The sequence below is a fragment of the Salvelinus sp. IW2-2015 genome, unplaced genomic scaffold, assembly GCF_002910315.2.
Source record: "Salvelinus sp. IW2-2015 unplaced genomic scaffold, ASM291031v2 Un_scaffold1732, whole genome shotgun sequence".
Taxonomy (NCBI): Eukaryota; Metazoa; Chordata; class Actinopteri; order Salmoniformes; family Salmonidae; genus Salvelinus; species Salvelinus sp. IW2-2015.
In genome coordinates this window covers 91,778-107,848 of record NW_019943118.1, presented here as the reverse complement: position 1 = coordinate 107,848, position 16,071 = coordinate 91,778, and positions in this window count along the sequence as shown.

Sequence of the window (16,071 nt, the reverse complement as noted above, 5' to 3'; positions counted from 1 at the left end):
TTTCAGGTAAGACCCAAATGTAGACTGTGTTGAAGTAACAGTATGTATTACAGCAACAGGGGCAKGCAAAAGATAGGTCAAGGCAGGCAGGGGTCGATAATCCAGAGTAGTGGGCAATGGTACAGGCAGGCAGGCAGGCTCAGGGTCAGGGGCAGGCAGAGAGGTCAGGCAGGCGGGCTCAGAGTCAGGACAGGCAATGGTCAAAAACCAGGAGGACAAGAAACAGAGAGACTGGGGAAAAGCAGGAGCTGAGACAAACCGCTGGTTGACTTGTCTAACAAGACGAACTGGCAACAGACAAACAGAGAACACAGGTATAAGTACCCAGGGGATAATGGGGCAGATGGGCGACACCTGTAGGGGCATGGAAACAAGCACAAGGACAGGTGAAACAGATCAGGGCGTGACAAAAACGGTCAACTGAATCGTTTCTAGTCATCTCCTCCTTCCAGGCTTTTTCTTCTTTGGACTTTATATGGTGATTGGCATCTAACTTTCATAATAAGGTGTATTACCACGACCGACCGACCTCAGTTCATCTTTCAATCACCCACGTGGYGATAACCAATGAGGAGATGGCACATGGTATATGCTTCTATAAACCAATGAGGAGATGGGAGAGGCAGGACTTGTTCAGCGTCACAAATCGAACTGACTTGGCAACGCAGACGCTCATTGTTGCGCATGAGCAGTGTGGGTGCAATGATTGAATAACATGTACAGTTGAAGTCGGAAGATTACATACATCCTAGCCAAATACATTTAGACTCAGTTTTTCACAATTCCTGACATTTAATCCAAGTAAAAATTCCCTGTTWTAGGTCAGTTAGGATCACCACTTTATTTTAAGAATGTGAAATGTCAAAGGCTWTCACTAGGAAATGGCTACAAAAAGACCTTCCCACAGTGACACAATGGATAGACATTGTAGAAGAAATACACCACATGGAGCGTATGACCTTTGCTTTAAGAACTCAACAGGAGAGAGGTCAGGAATACTGGGAAAATGGGTTTCGTACTTGGAAAAGGTCTAATTCAAAGATGCCAATGTAACTAATATGATGATATGATGATGAAGGTATGACAGTTGGCCACTGTAACTGCCAGATCTTTTTTGTTATTTTATTTTACTTTATTTGTACTTTCTTTTGTTTCCTACAATAAAAACAAAGTATAAAAAAAAAGAATGTGAAATGTCAGAATAATAGTAGAGAGAATGATTTATTTCAGCTTTTTTTTCTTTCATCACATTCCCAGTGGCTCAGAAGTTTACATACACTCAATTAGTACTTGGTAGCATTGCCTTTAAATTGTTTAACTTGGGTCAAACGTTGCGGGTAGCCTTCCAAAGCTTCCCACAATAAGTTGGGTGAATTTTGGCCCATTCCTCCTGACAGAGCTGGTGTAACTGAGTCAGGTTTGTAGCCTCCTTGCTCGCGCACGCTTTTTCAGTTTTGCCCACACATTTTCTATGGGATTGAGGTAAGGGCTTTGTGACGGCCACTCCAATACCTTGACTTTGTTCCTTAAGCCATTTTGCCACAACTTTGGAAGTATGCTTGGGGTCATTGTCCATTTGGAAGACCCATTTGCAACCAAGCTTTAACTTCCTGACTGATGTCTTCACATGTTGCTTCAATATATCCACAACATTTTCCATCCTTATGATGCCATCTATTTTGTGAAGTGCACCTGTCCCTCCTGCAGCAAAGCACCCCACCTCCATGCTTCACGGTTGGGATGGTGTTCTTCAGGCTTGCAAGCCACCCCCTTTTTCCTCCTAACATAATAATGGTCATTATGGCCAACCAGTTCTATTTTTGTTTCATCAGACCAGAGGACATTTCTCCAAAAAGTACGATCTTTGTCCCCATGTGCAGTTTCAAACCGTAGTCTGGCTTTTTTATGGCGGTTTTGGAGCAGTGGCATCTTCCTTGCTGAGTGGCCTTTCAGGTTATGTCGATATAGGACTTGTTTTACTGTGGATGTAGATACTTTGTATCTGTTTCCTCCAGCATCTTCAGAGGGTCCTTTGCTGTTGTTCTGGGATTGATTTGCACTTTTCGCACCAAAGTACGTTCATCTCGAGGAGACAGAACGCGTCTCCTTCCTGAGCGGTATGACAGCTGCGTGGTCCCATGGTGTTTATACTTGCGTACTATTATTTGTACAGATGAACATGGTACAGGCCCACCTCCAATTGACTCAAATGATGTCAATTAGCCTATCAGAAAGCTTCTTAATCCGTACGATTTCGCCCCAAAAGACTATAGTTTGTTAACAAGAAATTTGTGGAGTGGGTGAAAAACGAGTTTTAATGACTCCAACCTAAGTGTATGTAAACTTCCGACTTCAACTGTATGTGCACATTTATTTTGCAATGCGTGCGCGAACGGTGTGGTCAGCATGTTAGACACACCAAATGATCAATGTAATCCTAAAATTCATGACATAAGAAAAGGTTGCAATTAGCTAATCACTTTCTTTAACGTAGACTCCTCCCCCAATAACGGTTTGCCACTGGAGGGAATACTCAAGGTCCTTGTTTATCTTTCTAATGAGGGATTTTCAAGGACGTAACACCGCCTACCTAAAACTGAGGGACAGACATTATACTTGTAAAAAAATTMAGAATTTGAATATCTGTTGTTTTAATTGATATATGTAATATATTAAATACTTTTGCTTACTTTCTAGCATTCAAAATAATAGATAGATATCACTAAATTCCCAAAACATGTCACTACAGCTTTATACATCACTACTGGGACAAGCCAATTTGCCAACCCTAAGTACTTTAAACAATCCCTAAACATACAGTTTCGCATGTATAAATGACTTACATTACGTTCATTATTAACAAAACCTGCATGATGTGTAATTGTTTGTAATTCCCCCCCCAAAAAATCACCTCAATTCAAGAACGATCCCAATGTATCTACTACACTGTGTGCTGTATATTCATGAAATATCAAATGACACTTCACTTGGTGTCACAATGATTCACTTCAAAAGCCTCTCACCAGCTAACTCCCCAGCACAGCAGCTGCCACGGCCAGTACAACTGTTGGACTGATGAAATGGAATGGACGTGTACTAGTATGTTACCATGTGCTTTGCCATTTGAAAATGATACAATTGTTCATCTTAGTAACTGTCTCATGTTACCACCTCTTATACTCTCATGTATTTTCTCTCAATCTCTCTACTCCTTTCKTCCCTCTCTTTCTATCTGTGCGTCTGTCTGTTTTTTGTTGCCCCCTGATCGAAGTGTCTCCATCCATCCTTCAGCACRGTGTCGTAGCGTCCAGGTTGTGGATAGTGCGTCTATATCTCTCTGTTTTGACAATGAGCTACTCACGCTAATTTACTCATTTAGATTAATATGATTGACATTTCATTTCASCACGCAGCCATCCTCTCTCCCTTCCTCTCCCCCTCTCTGTGTGTCTGACAGCTGATTGGCTGAGCAGGGTGGTAATCACTGACAGCCCATTATAAGAGACTGCCACCATTATTGTCAGGTTTTGGCCAAGACTGTTCGGGTTTTGGTCACTAGATGTCCCCATTGCACCTTTTTTGTACCTTTTGTTTTTCTTGCTCTAATTATTGTTTGCACCTGTAGGTCATTCCCTTGTTAGTATTTAAACCCTGTGTGTTCCTCAGTTCCTTGCTCAGTGTTTGTAAGTTAGCACCCAGCCCCAGCCCAAGCCTTGTTTTATARAGATATTTCTCTTGTTGGATTTTCCAGAGGTTCTCTGGTTTAGTTCTTGTGTATTATTTGAGTAGTCTTTTGAGGTTTGTTTTTCCCTGCGTTTTTACCACTTTGTGGAGTTTCTTTTGTATTTTGGAGGATTTCCATTTTGTGCCTCTTGGCTTTATTTTTGGACATTGTGGATTTAGTTCCTTTGCCTGAAGATTTGTTCTTTAATTAAACCACCATCTCTAGTACTGCTGTGTCTGCCTCATCTTCTGGGTTCTGACGATTATTAGTGACTGTTTCTCGCACCGGGTCCTGACAGAAACACTGAGCCATTATAATGAACCAAGAGGCAGCCAGTACCCAGGATCTTTTTTCCATGCTGTCCACCACGAGGGGACTGTCCAACGCCACCGAAGCTGTTCTGGTTCAGCAAGAGGCTTAATGGCTAGACATTCTCAACTTCTGTCAGAGATGCTGACTTCCATAAAGCAGATTTCGGATCGACTTCCCCGGCAACCGCTTCTGCTCCAGTTCATCCGATTCAAGTGCCCCTGGCAGTTAACCCCCTGGCTGAACCTCGTCTGCCGCCTCCCCAACGGTTCTCAGGGATCCGAGTGTTTGTAAGGTTTTTTCACCCAATGTTCTCTCTCCTTTGAGCTGCAACCATCGTCGTTTCCCACGACCGGTCCAAGATAGCATATATCATCACCCTGCTGTCGGAAAAAGCCCTAGCCTGGGCTATCTGCTGTGTGGGATGCCCAAAGTCCCTGCTGTGCCAGCTACTCTACTTTGCTGAAGAATTCAAGCGAGTGTTTCAAGGTCCTACAACGGCCCTGACTCAGCCAAACAGCTCCTGACTCTCCGCCAAGGTCGGCGCAGCGTGACGGACTATGCCATCCAGTTCCGCACTGTGGCAGCAGCAAGTGGCTGGAAGACGAGCGCTCACAGTGTGTTTTTTGAAGGGTCTTTCTGACACCATCCAAGATGAACTGGCCACTCGGGAACCACCGGACAACCTCGAGTCCCTGATCAAGTTGGCTTACGCATAGACCAGCGTCTGAGAGAGAGAGAGAACTCAACCGTAGACCGCTCACCCTAGCTCCTATCGGTTCCAGCTCCGAGTCTCCACCTTTATCCTCGCTGGCTCCACCAGAACCCATGCAGGTTGGACGCATCTCCCAGGCTGAGAGAGACGCCGGATGAGGGAGCGATGCTGTCTATATTGCGGCAAACCGGGCCATTTCCGCTCCACGTGTCCCGGGCTCCAGGGAAACGCACTCTCCCGTGCAGGCCTGGGAGGACTGTAACGGGAAACATACCTCCTCCCATCCATCCAACTCCCGCCTGCTCATTCCAGTTACCCTTTCCTGGGACGACCACGATGTTTCCTCTTCAAGCCTTGGTAGACTCTGGAGCCGCAGGTAACTTCATGGATGGGTCTGGGCGAAGGAGAATGGCGTTCCTTCTGAACCTCTGAGTGACCCATAAGGGTTACTACGTTGGATAGAAGCCCTTTGGGATCTGGACTTGTTACTCGTGCCACTACCCCCTTGCGACTTTCAGTTTCCCAACACCAGGAAGTGATGAACTTTCATCTGATCTCCTGTTCCGAGTTCCCTCTCGTCCTTGGTTATCCCTGGCTTCACAGCCATAACCCTCACATCGACTGGTCTGTGGGCACTATCAAGCAGTGGGGTCCTACGTGCCAAGCCACTTGTATCTTCCCGAGTTCCCCTTCCGAGTCTCTAGAATCCATCGACCTGTCCCGAGTTCCCAGTGTTACCATGACCTCAAACTGGTATTTAGCAAACAGAGGGCCACCAAACTACCACCCATAGACCTTACGATTGCACCATCGACCTGTTGCCGGGGACCTGCCCTCCCAGGGGTAGGATCTTTTCCCTTTCTCCTCCCGAACGAGCTGCTATGGATACCTACATCAAGGAGCTCTGGCAGCAGGCCTCATGCGTCCATCTACCTCGCCGGCGGGAGCAGGTTTTTCTTTGGCCAAGAAAGACGGTGGATTACGACCTTGCATCGACTACCGGGGACTCAATGCCATAACCGTCCGTAACCGCTACCCGCTACCCCTTATGGCCACAGCCTTTGAGCTGCTCCAGGAAGCAGTTGTCTTCACTAAGCTTGACCTGCGGAACGCATACCATCTTGTGCGGATCAAACCCGGGGACGAGTGGAAGACCGCTTTCAACACGCCTACTGGTCACTACGAATACTCGGTGATGCCCTTCGGCCTGACCAACGCTCCGGCTGTGTTCCAAGCGCTCATAAACATGTGCTTAGGGATATGCTTAACATCTTGTGTTGTTTACTTGATGACATCCTCATCTTTTCGAGCTCCCTTCAAGACACACAAAGCATGTCAGACAAGTGCTCAAACGCCTCCTAGACAGCCATTTGTACGTTAAGCCGGAAAAGTGTGAATTCCATTCCTCTCGAGTACAATTCCTGGGATTTATAGTGGAACCCGGTCGAGTCCAGATGGACCCCAAGAAGGTAGGGGCGATAGCGGATTGGCCCACCCCCAAGTCCGTTAAGGAAGTTCAGCGTTTCCTGGGCTCACCAACTTTTACCGCAAGTTCATCAAGAACTTCAGCTCGGTGGCAGCCCCTCTCTCAGCTGTAACCAAGGGTGGCAACACAAGGTTTCTGTGGGGAAGAGAAGCTGAGACGGCCTTCCAAGGACTCAAGCAGCGCATCCTCTCTGCTCCCATCCTGACACTACCAACGGGGATGAACCTTTTGTGGTGGAGGTAGACGTATGAGGTTGGGGTTGGAGCTGTCCTGTCTCAGAGGGGTGAAGACAAGAAGCTTCATCCTTGCGCCTTCTTCTCTCACCGGCTTACCCGGCCGAGAGGAATTACGATGTGGGGATCGTGAACTCCTAGCGGTTAAGATGGCATTGAAGGAATGGAGACACTGGCTCGAGGGGGCTTCTCAACCGTTTCAAGTGCTTACGGCCACAAAAATCTGGAGTATATCCAGCAGGCGAAGCGGTTGAACTCCAGACAAGCTCGATGGTCTCTTTTCTTCAGCCGATTTCAGTTTATCCTCACCTATAGACCCGGGTCGAAGAATCTCAAACCGGACGCCTTGTCACGAATCTACTCTCCTGCCATTCGAGAAGATACTGACATGACTGTCCTTCCGGCCGCTAAGATCGTGGCTCCGATCTCGTGGCAAGTGGAGGATACCGTGAAACAAGCTCAAGCCATCGAACCGGGCCCTGGAGGAGGTCCTGCTAATCGGTTGTTTTTCCCAAGGCAGCATCCCAAGTCCTTCTGTGGGGCACTCCTCTCGCCTCACCTGTCACCCGGGCGTAGGTCGCACCTTGGAGTTTATCCAGCGTAAGTTCTGGTGGCCTACCATAAAGAAGACGTTGCCACTTTCGTCAAGGCCTGTTCCGTGTGCTGCCAGGGCAAATCTTCTCACCTCCGCCCTCAAGGACTCCTTCACCCTCTATCTATTCCCACCGACCCTGGTCCCATATCTCGTTGGACTTTATTACTGGCCTTCCTCCGTCCCATGGTAATACTACGATCCTAGTCATCATCGACAGGTTTTCTAAGGCGGCCAGGTTTGTTCCCTTGACCAAATTACCTTCTGCAAGGAAACAGCTGAGTTGGTGATTAACCATGTGTTCCGAGTCTTTGGATTCCGCAAGATATGGTTCGACAGAGTCCCCAGTTCGCCTCAAGGTTTTGGAAGGCCTTCTGCCAACTCATAGGGGCCACAGCCAGTTTATCTTCAGGGTACCATCCGGAGTCCAATGGCCAAACTGAGAGGATGAATCAGGAGCTGGAAACCACCCTCAGATGCATGGTTTCAACAACCCGTCCACATGGTCATCCTTCATTGTTTGGGCCGAGTACGCGCACAACACTTGTGCTCCTCCTCCACTGGTATATCCCCGCATGAGTGTCAGTTTGGCTATGCGCCTCTATTGTTCCCGACCAGGAGGCAGAAGTCAGAGTGCCTTCAGCCTCAAGGTTCATCAGACGCTGTCGGCTTACGTGGAAGAAGGCACGTCTTAATCTTCTGCGTTCCTCTCAGCAGTACCAGCGACAAGCCAACAGACGTCGCCGTCCCGGTCCTACCCTGTACCCCGGCCAGAGAGTATGGCTCTCGACAAAAAACTTACCGCTAAGGGTGGAGTCTCGCAAGCTGTCCCGAGGTTCATCGTCCTTTAAGATTGCCAGGAGAGTCAATCCCGTTACTTTTCGCCTGCACTTACCCAGATCCCTTAAGATCAATCCAACATTTCACATTTCTTTATTAAAACCTGTTGTTTTCTCCCCTTATCCCGGCAGGCAGACCTCCCCTGCCCGTGTCATCGGTGGCCAGTCGGCTTATACCGTCCACCGGAATCTGGATTCCCGCCGGGTGCAGCGGTCCTGGCAGTATCTGGTGGACTGGGAAGGCTACGGTCCCGAGGAGCGTCCTGGGTTCCTGCCAAGGACATACTGGACCCTGACCTCATTCGTCAGTTCAGGACCCTCCACCCTAAGAAGGCTGGTAGGAACGTCAGGAGCCGTTCCTAGGAGGGGATTCTGTCAGGTTTTGGCCAAGACTGTTCCGGGTTTTGGTCACTAGATGTCCCCATGCACCTTTTTTGTACCTTTTGTTTTTTTGCTCTAATTATTGTTTGCACCTGTAGGTATTCCCTTGTTAGTATTTAAACCCTGTGTGTTCCTCAGTTCCTTGCTCAGTGTTTGTAAGTTAGCACCCAGCCCAAGCCTTTTTTTATATAGATATTTTCTCTTGTTGGATTTCCAGAGGTTCTCTGGTTTAGTTCTTGTGTATTATTTGAGTAGTCTTTTGAGGTTTGTTTTTCCCTGCTGTTTTTTACCACTTTGTGGAGTTTCTTTTGTATTTTGGAGGATTTCCATTTGTGCCTCTTGGCTTTATTTTTGGACATGTGGATTTAGTTTCTTTGCCTGAAGATTTTGTTCTTTAATTAAACCACCATCTCTAGTACTGCTGTGTCTGCCTCATCTTCTGGGTTCTGACGATTATAGTGACTGTTTCTCGCACCGGGTCCTGACAATTATCTCACTAATTCAGAGAGGTTCTTTTTTAATTTGGCAGCTAAAATTGTCAATCTTGAATGTAAAGGCCTCATTCCCTATTCCAGACCAGGAATAAAATAAATGAGAGAGAGAGAGGAGAGAGAGAGAGAGAGAAGGCACATAGAGCAGAGAAAGAGAGAGAGATATTTCCCTTATCTCCCTTTTGTTTATGATCTATTCCACTTGCTTTTGGGAATGTAAACATATGTTTCCCATGCCAATAATGCCATCTGAACTGAATTGAGAGAGAGAGAGAGAGCTACTCATTAAACAACCAGACACTACAGCCAGGCAGGCAGGGGGCATGTTGCCTCAATGGACTTCTGACAAAGGGAAGGCAAAGACATCCTTTCCCTTTTCTATCTTCAATCTCAAACTGATCTGTTAAGTGTGCGTGTATGCTTTTTTGTGTTTGTGCATGTGGCCATGCAATGCGTGCGTGTGTGTTTGTGTGTCGGTTTGAGTGAGTATGTCAGACAGACAGAGTATGAATATTCATGTCTCTCAGAGAGGTTTTAATGCTCGCACCGCTACCCCTGTCATTCAGAATGACGTGCGTTAGAAGACTCTACTGACGACTTCCTGTCTTGATGTGTGTGCCATGTTGAGTGTAACCGTTAGGAGAAACAGAGAGGGAAGGTGCTGTAATGTTGGTCACCCTGACCTCCCTGTGGGCTTCCATTCCTTCATATTGGATGGATTTTAGCATAGCAAAATGCTTTGCTTAAGCAATTAGGCACAAGGGTGTGTGGTATATGGCCAATATACCACGGTTAAGGGCTGTTCTTAAGCACGACTCAACGCAGAGTGCCTGGATGCAGCCCTTAGCCGTGGTATATTGGCCATATACCACAAACCCCTGAGTTGCCTTATTGCCAACGTAACTAGAGCAGTAAAAATCTATGTTTTGTCATATCCGTGGTATACGGCCTGATATAGCACGGCTGTCAGCCAATCAGCATTCAGGGCTCGAACCACCRAGTTTATAATTAGACTTAAGACCAAGTCTAACAAACTATTTTGCTATGCTAACATCCATCACTTATTGTCCATCACTTATTAGAATGGATTCAGAGCCACCTGCTTTACCTACTCAGGTGCAGTACACAGCTACCACTCCAATTATAGCATCTCTCACAAAGGCCTTTTCACCTCTTTTTTCATGATTGCTGTTTGGCTTTAGGGGTGGTAGTAGGGGTCATTCCATCAGCACCCAGAAGAGGGCCTCCAACCCAGCTAACTCAAGGGCCAACGTGGGACTGAAGTCTGAACACGAAATAGGAGAGTGGAAGTGAGAGGTGGATGTAAAAAAATAGAGTGAAAAAGGGAGGTGGGGATTCTTTACATGAGTGAGAGGGAACAACCCCTTGGCATTCTGAGCTCAAAAATGCCTTTTCAAGACGTACACGCTCAGAACCAGAGAAGATAATTAGCTATAATGTGCAACACATCCCCCCCTCACTGTTCTCACTGTTCTCCCATCGAGACTAAAATAAATCAATACACTTTCTCACTTGCATTAATGGATATAACTTTATAAGATAAAGCATTGTATTATCAAAGGCTCACCAGTTCAATGTTTACAATGTTTACAACATTTTAATAATGACAATCACTGTACGTGTCAGACATGATGCAAGGTTATACGGTACCAACAAAACTCTAAATAGCTACATCTGCCCCTGAAATGTAGCCAACTGTACACTTGAATTCAAATCCGTGTTTTGATTGCGTATTAACCCCTTCAAAACAGGCTTGGTTAGGACTGAAAGACAACACAGACAGCCATCTGAAGTGATTGGTTCTTCAACCACAAGACAACTTCGTTTGTGGTAATCTATCTATAGGATTATCTGACTGTGTTTGAGAGCCCGCTGAACCTCTGAGACTTTACAGACTCATGAATAAAATATTCTGTTGATACCCTTGAGCAGTGATGTTGCATTATTTGATTCATTCACAAGCCTTTTCATTTGATTCATTCACAAGCCTTTTCATTTGATTCATTCACAAGCCTTTTCATTTGATTCACACTGTTAATATCCATGACTTGGCACAGTTGGCAGGCAGAGTGAAAGGAAAGAGATTCATGTGAATTGAAGGAGGGCAACTGGGCACCACCATCCTACCAGAAGAGGGCGTCCCAGCATCGCATGAGGACACTGGTGCGCAAGCACTCGCCAATGGGATTATTGATAAAAAATGAATGTAACTTCAATTCCTATTCTAATGTAAAGAATGCCTAGAAACTGGATAGATATGGGAATTGGATAGAAATCAGCTTTGAYAAAACACAGTATCCATTGAACAGGCCCCTCGTATGCCTATCAGACTCAGTGAGTCTTACTGATGCAACAAGGACATCTAAGCATCTGTGCCACAGTAACCCCTTGTTTACTTCAGCTGCTGTACACACTACTTTACTCTGATGTAGTCCAACGCTAAGCCTTCCTATTTAAACCCTCTAAATTCTTTATCTCTTCCTGGTTTGTACAGATGTGTTCTTCCTGGGTTCCCCCTGGTCTGGGCAGTGGGTCAGTAGTAAACAAAGAGAGGCAGAGGGGCCATTTGGGTTTGAACAGGGAGAACCAGAGGGATTAATGAAAATGTCACCAAACCTTGAAACAGAGTGGGAAGCTGTGTGTATTTCCTATAAAACAAGTGATCAAATAGCAGCCAGTCCACTGTAAACCTTACATTGAACACAACGAAAACGCGTTTTTTATCCTGTGTTGAAGTGTTAGCAAGATTTCAGTAGACACAGAACACTTTCCCATGTACATCCGTCTGTAATAAATCCTTTAGCTCAGGGCATCATAGAAAAGTGCTGGTACTGATATCCCTGTAAGAACTTAGAAACTGGCAAGGCAAGTGTTAGACATTAGTTTCTATGTATCATATGTTCGATGTATTCTCCTCGGCACCTAGTGGTATCATCATGGTTAATGATAATCAACATGCTATTACCATGTTGGTAATAACATACACACACTATTATCAATGGGTGGAGAAAGGGTCTTTTCACACAGGCCATAGCATCGGATATGTTGCGTCTCTGCTAGATGTTATTTCAGAGGGGACCGACCAGTTTGTTTACAAGTCTTTTCTACTTGGTGAAACTGTCCACAGCRAAGTTGACAGGCCCTGTCAGGATGGTGAGAGTGTGTCACCATCTTAGTGGTGACTGGAGGAGACATACATTAGCTTATGCTGGCTAGCAACTCTTCTTGATGTGTGAAACTGTCACATACGTATTATAAAAGCTTTCAGACAACATCCGATTCTGATCATTTCAGAAAGTGTAGAGTAGAATGTCTGAGGACGATTTGTGTGATGATCTGTAAAAWAAAAWWWAAAAAAATAAATGGTTCTCCATAGACGAACCCAACATGTGATTCCAACCATGCGGCTACAGACATATTCAGAGTTCTGTTTTATTCCTCCAAAGTATCCATTTTTGTTGTGCCTGAGCCGGTGCTGTTTTACTAGTGAGGTAGCTACGTTGTTCACCATGACCATACTCAGATGACCATACTTGACAGTATGACACTTTTTATTGACCAGAGACTCTTTGTTCCAGAATGAGCTGCCTCTGTATACTTGAAGAGTTGCCTTCCAAAACGAGAAATCCACCAATTCTTCACATTTGTGTTTTTTAATCAGAAATCATTGCTTATGTGTAAAATACAGTACCAGTCAAAAGTTTGGACAACCTACTCATTCAAGGGTTTTTCTTTATTTTTATGATTTTCTACATTGTAGAATAATAGTGAAGACATCAAAACTATGAAATAACACATATGGAATCATGTAGTAACAAAAAAAGTGTTAAACAAATCAAAATATATTTTATATTTGAGATTCTTCAAAATAGCCACCCTTTGCCTTGATGACAGCCACCCTTTGCACACTCTTGGCATTCTCTCAACCAKCTTCATGAGGTAGTCACCTGGAATGCATTTCAATTAACAGGTGTGCCTTGTTAAAAGTTAATTAGTGCAATTTCTTTCCTTCTTAATGCGTTTGAGCCAATCAGTTGTGTTGTGACAAGGTAGGGGTGGTATACAGAAGATAGCCTTATTTGGTAAAAGACCAAGTCCATATTTAGGCAAAAACAGCTCAAATAAGCAAAGAGAAACAACAGTCCATCATTACTTTAAGACATGAAAGTCAGTCAATTCGGAAAATGTCAAGAACTTTGAAAGTTTCGTCAAGTGCAGTTGCAAAAACCATCAAGCGCTATGAAGAAACTGGCTCTCATGAAGACCGCCACAGGAATGGAAGACCCAGAGTTACCTCTGCTGCGGAGGATAAATTCATTAGAGTTACCAGCCTCAGAAATTGCAGCCCAAATAAATGCTTCACAGAGTTCAAGCCACAGACACATCTCAACATCAACTGTTCAGAGGAGACTGTGTGATTCAGGCCTTCATGGTTGAATTTCTGCAAGGAAACCACTACTAAAGGACACCATTAAGAAGTAAAGACTTGCTTGGTCCAAGAAACACGAGCAATGGACATTAGACTGGTGGAAATCTGTCCTTTGGTCTGATGAGTCCAAATGTGAGATTTTTGGTTCCAACCAGCGTGTCTTTGTGAGATGCAGAGTAGGTGAACGGATGATCTCCGCATGTGTGGTTCCCACCGGGAAGCATGGAGGAGGAGGTGTGAAGGTGTGGGGGTGCTTGCGCGTGACACTGTCGTGATTTATTTAGAATTCAAGGCACACTTAACCAGCATGGCTACCACAGCATTCTGCAGCGATATGCCATCCCACCTGGTTTGCGCTTAGTGGGACTGGCATTTGTTTTTCAACAGGACAATGACCCAACACACCTCCAGGCTGTGTAAGGGCTATTTGACCAAGAACGAGAGTGATGAAGTGCTGCATCAGATGACCTGGTCTCCACAATCACCAGACCTCTACCTAATTGAGATGGTTTGGGAGGAGTTGGACCGCAGAGTGAAGGAAAAGCAGCCAACAAGTGCGACCGCAGAGTGAAGGAAAAGCAGCCAACAAGTGCTCAGCATATGTGGGAACTCCTTTAAAACTGTTGGAAAAGCATTCCAGGTGAAGCTGGCTGAGAGAATGCCAAGAGTGTACACAGCTGTCATCAAGGCAAAGGGTGGTTACTTTGAAGAATCTCAAATATAAAATATATTTAGATTTGTTTAACAATTTTTTGGTCACTACATGATTCCATGTGTTATTTCATGGTTTTGATGTCTTCACTATTATTCTGCAATGTAGAAAATAGTAAAAATAAACAAAAYCCCTTGAATGAGTAGGCGTTCCAAAACTTTTGACTGGTAGCGTACATGAAGATGTCGAAACTGTAGGCGCCTCATGGGGACACATACGCACGCACACACACATACATACACACACACACACATTCACTTACAGAAATACAGAAATGCATGCACACAGAAACACACACACTCACACTTCCCCTTTAACCCTTTCAAATCCAATCAGACCTAATAGACTGGTTGGCAGTAGCAGCATATCACGTTATCATTATCACCTTCTCAGTCTAACTCATAACCTTCTGTTTCAGCCTCCCCCCACCTCCGGCCCTTTCTGCCCTCTAACCCAGATTCCGCAAATGTATCATTTGTACAGTTCTATATTAAAAATGTAGTTATTTGTTACATTTGACTGTCAAAAAATTAGCAGTACTACGTATTTCTCTGAGAGTGAAGCCGATATACAGCATTTGTCTTTCTGAAATGAAACCATCAAGTGATAGATTTTAAACAAATACTTGTCTGTCATTGAACATGATTAAATASTGAAAAWACACACCAATCTCTTTCATAATTTCTTCAATTGAACAATAAAGGCTAATTTACCAGCTTTTCTGAAAATGGATATATAGCATTTTGGAATGAAACTCTTCACTTTATCCCACTGGACTGTCGTTGGTTGGGGTTGGTTGGGCTCAGGGCTGATGAGTAAAGGTTGAGGGCAGGGAGAGAGGGAGGAAAGTAGAGGGGCAGAGGAAGAGGTAGAGAACTCAGCTGAGAGCAATGTATCACCCAGGTACGACAATTTCTTCATTAACGAAGACACACAGACATCAGAGGGTGAGGTGGGATGGGGAGAGGGGGAGAGGAGTGGTAGGGTGTGGGTGAGGGGGCGAGGGGGAGGTCTGCAAACACACCACCCCCTCCGCTGCGCTGACTAGCTGTTCCAGATTTGACTACTTCTTTTTTGGGCAGTGGAACCTCATAAATCACCCAGAATGCTTTGCTCTCTGGCTCTCTGTCATAACCGGGGTATTTGCACTGCTGAGGTCGCTCTCTGTCTCTCTCTCTTCTACTGCCTGCCCGCTCTGCAAAATATTCCTGGAAACAGAGGAACATGTGAGAGAACTCCTAGCCAAGGACAGGATAGGAGAGTAGGCCTCACTCCCAGAATAGCTTGTGATCTGAATGTACAGATTGATGAAGGTTAGCCAATCAATCTATCTATCTACACTGAACAAAAATATAAACGCAACATGTAAAGTGTTGGTCCCATGTTTTATGAGCTGAAATATAAATCAATATGCACAAAAAGCGTATTTCTCTCCGATTTTGTGGACAAATGTGTTTACATCCCTGTTAGTGAGCATTTCTCCTTTGCCAAGATAATCCTTCCACCTGACAGGTGTGGCATACCAAGAAGCGGATTAAACAGAATGATCATTACACAGGTGCACCTTGTGATGAGGATAATAAAAGGCCACTCTAAAATGTGCAGTTTTGTCACACAACACAATGCCACTGACTTCAGGAATGTCCACCAGAGCTGTTGCCAGACAATTGAATGTCAATTTCTCTACCATAAGCTGCCTCCAATGTCATTTTAGAGAATATGGCAGTAAATCCAACCGGCCTCACAACCACAAACCACGTGTAACCACGCCATCCCAGGACCTCCACATCCGGCTTCTTCACCTGCGGGATCGTCTAAGGGGYGGTGAGGGGTGCTGAGGAGTATTTTGCATGTTGCGTTAACATATTTGTTCAGTATCTATCCATCTTTCTTTATATCTATATATTTATCTATTCAGCTCTCCTTGTGTTTTTAGTATACAGGAGATGCACCTAGGGTACCACTATGAATAAACTATACACAAATAAGTAATCAAGAGGACTTTCTACTGTCTGATTGGAGTTGCCTGACCCCTTAGGTGTTCAAAGAGCTTGTCAAAAGTCAATTGACATCTTCTGTTTGGGACACACAGACCAGCCCTTCACAACTTAGTGCCGGGCACACTCTGTAGAGCGTATT